This window comes from Miscanthus floridulus, chromosome 19, assembly GCF_019320115.1.
Source record: "Miscanthus floridulus cultivar M001 chromosome 19, ASM1932011v1, whole genome shotgun sequence".
NCBI classification, from domain to species: Eukaryota; Viridiplantae; Streptophyta; class Magnoliopsida; order Poales; family Poaceae; genus Miscanthus; species Miscanthus floridulus.
Genome location: NC_089598.1, coordinates 97,036,560 through 97,040,428, shown reverse-complemented (window position 1 = coordinate 97,040,428; position 3,869 = coordinate 97,036,560).

Genomic DNA, 3,869 nt, shown 5'->3' with positions numbered 1-3,869 from the left:
AAACATTCCTGGACTTAAATAGGATCCGTGGTAGATATATCTGGTCAAGGAATGGTAGTATGCAGCAAGTGTTTACAAATAACTCCTGTCACGTAATGCAGCAATACGAATAAGTTTAAGTGACATTAATAAAATAGGGAGACTTATGATGCTCCGGGGCTTGCCTTTCACAAACGTCGAAGGCTGGTGATCGGGGCACTCGGGAAGGTGATCGGCTTCAGGCTCTCCTTCTTCGGAAACCTCTAGGTGCTGAACTTCCTGATTCTCCTCCTGTGGCTCGGCGTCGAGTTCCACAAGTGCGATCCCCTCGGTTGCACCTATTGCATGCATATGCATAAATAAGTACCATGAATGCATAAGATGGATCACGGAGGATGTGATAACAGGGGGTACATGCTATGACAATGATGTGAAGTAGAAAAATGATAACAATGCTAACTCCCTACTAATTGAGTAGGTGCATATCTCTTCTCAATCTACTTACCAATTTCACACCATGCCATGTCTAAACTACATACAGCAGTTACATGTTTACATCATAACTGAAGTTATACTTATTCAAATGCTTTGATGTTAGACTTTCTAGAAAGCATATAAAATTGCCTACCACTTTTATTTAATCACCAAAAGCCGAATCACAATCTATCATAGCCAAAATAGTAAATCTATGCTTTGCTGTCTAGAATTACATAACGTGAGAAAATAATTATTAACTTATGTTTCAAACATATAATTGGACAAGACCAACTTTACTAACTCATCACACATACCAAAATAATACCAGAAAGTAGGGTGTTCACCACCAAATCATTTCTTTTAATGCTTTTCTTAATTTATTTAATTAATCAGGGGAAATGGTAAACATATATGAAAACTCTACCATTAAATCTACAAAAATTACAGTAGGTACTACATGCTCTAAGTAGACTACCATAAAAATTTCACATCATTTGAGTAAGTATAACAGCCTACATAAAAATGATAAGGCATAATGGCTTAAAATAAAATAATTAGGAAACCTTAGTGAAAAGTGTCAAGCAATAGATTTCATATTTTTCCTAGCATCCTTAAGGTACTAGGATACTTCCCACAAAATTTCATGGTCACTGGATTCCTATATAATTTATAAACATTCACCCAAGTATCAATCAGTGATAAAAGAAAAATCTATAACTCAAAAACCATACATGCAATGACTCAAATTTTAACCAGAGTCTCTACTAAGCCAGACTAGCTTACCCACCAAATTTCATAATTTTTGGATCACAGAAACTCAAGATCCAATTCAAACAAGTTTACATGCATTTGAAAACACATTTCAAGTCCCTATTTAATTCATCCAAAACTTCTACAACATATGCTCATACCATATTTTTCTTAAATACTAGACTTCCTTGTGAGTCTAATAAAATTTAAATCACCAAATTTGGATATACACATTTGCAGTTACAAAATTCACAAAATAGCAACAAATCTACACTTTTGAACTATCCTATTGCTCAACGGTCACTGGCAAGCGGGGCCCCCGGGTCAGACGACCCCACCGGTCAGCGACAGGAAATAGGGGAGGTGGCTTGCGATGGCGCGGCAGATGGCGTAGCTCGCCGATGGTGACTCCTCCGACGAAAAGGAGGACGCCTACGTGATCTACGTGACGAACCGCATCGATTAATGCTACTAGTGGGACCTAGGGTTAACCGGAGGTAGCTTGTCGCCGGTGATGGCGGCACGGCAGAGCCCCGGCGTGAGGTGCCGACGGCGGCGAGCTCTTGCTGTCACATCCAAGCTCGGTACGAGCTCCACGAGGTCACTATGGTGCTATAAAGGCAGAGAAAGGGAGACAAGGGAGTCTCGGTGGTGGTTGGCCGCGGTGAGCTCCGCTCCAGCAAGACGCGGTCATGGAGACGATGGCGGAAAAACGGTCACTGGCTCTCACCTAGGGCACGGATGGCATGGCTAGACGGTCGACGAGGTAGGTGAGGTCACGGTGGAGCTGTGGTCGAGCTGATAGTCGCATTTTTGTGGTGGCTATGGAGCTAGGCGATGGCGGAGCTCCCTGGCAGCAATGGCAGAGCGGCTGCGCTGACTGCGGTGCGCGGTGGAGGCGAACGAGAAAATGAAATGGAGTGCGAGCTGGTCAGGTAGGCGCATGGGGTGGTTCATGTCATGGCTGGCCATGCTAGGACGTCCACGGCGCGTGGCCAACGCGGTCAGACGGCCGACGACATGTGGCGCCACACGGTGGTGGTCTTCTGAACCCCGACGGCACTGTAGCATGCCATTCAAAGTTCTAAAGCAAGCCTGACAGTGCATCATCCACGTGTTAAAACGACTAATCTATTGATCATAAGCGAAAACCGTGAACATAAAAGTTGTAGCCCTACCTTCCATCTACAACTTCTATTCAAGGATCAAAGTCTAATTCACAAAGGATTACAAGTTATATCAAGTCAAAGTCGAGTTCATGAAACTGAAATCCAGTATAACACTTAGAAAAATTTTCAATTGTTGAAACAGCTTTCAATCCTGACTTGTGGGCCATTTTTGAACATGTTGTGCACGTTTTCATGACTTGGCTTCTAAACAAAATTTGTTCCTTATAAAATTTGCTACAACTTTGCTTTAGGTTGCTCAGACATGCAAACATCCTAAGCTACACTTTTTAAACAGTCAAACCAAAGTGTTAAGGGGTCAAACTGGGTCAAACCATGACTTGGGAACCTAATTAGTCAAAGTGATCAACATGAACAATGTCCCAAATGACATTCTAAGTGTAACTAAGTTACTTAAAAGGATTTTTAGCCACACCATACATTGGTCACACAAGAATCAAGCAAGGTATATACTGAAACAATGAAAAACACATGAAATGTTACAAATGTTTCATAGCCATCTTTCACATGTTTCATGATCTTGTTGCATAGTATTAACTAACTTTGTTTCACTAAAGTGAGTAGCACATGTTGCACTTAAGTGTTGCACACTTTTCATTTTATAAAGGAAACAGCACACATGAAACATAATGATACGTTGCAATGTTTCAAAAACATGTTTCATATGATATAAGCTTGTGAATGAATGAATGATGCTCATGATCATGAATGCTCAAAGATGATTGTGATCATGGAATGTCAAGGTTAAGTGCATGCTTAACACCGAGGGTGTTACATGTACTATCAAGTAGATGGTATTTCTGTGAACCTAACAAAATTAGTCTCACTATTTTTGGACAACTACGCAATTTACTACGATTTCTTAAAGTTCAGCTTGAAAACTAATTTGAATAAGCATTTCTATTCTTCTGGAAATTAAGAAACCGAATTCTACACCTCAGCCCAACCCGCGTGGCTCGGCCCACCATAGTGTGGCCCACGCGGGGGCATGGCCCAGCCGGCCAATGGCCCACGACGGAAGAGGCCCGCGCGTGACGCAAATATGCAAAAACACTCCCAAACTACTATGTATTTACTACGAGCTCTAAAGAAGTATTCCTCCAGTCTATGGTTTTACAGTTGCACCCTCCCCTTTCTCCTTCTTTACCGTGGCGACGTCCCCTGGCACCCGTGCTCGCACTGGCGCGAGGGCGCGGGCACCGGGCGGCCACGCCGGCATCACCCGAGCCTCCAAGGCCTAGCTACGAGGCCGATGATTACCTCCACGACAATGCGCAGTGTCTGGAAGTGATACGGCGAATAGGGGCATCATCCTAGGCTCCCTCCCTAGCGGTGGTCCTTGACCTGCGATGGCGGGTGCGTTCCCATGAGCCTCAGTGAAAATGGAACAAACCAAATAGCTAGAGAGCTCGAGGCACTACCCACGGAGACCCTGGAGGTGATGGTCTAGCTGGAGAAGGCCAGAGCTGAGTTGGC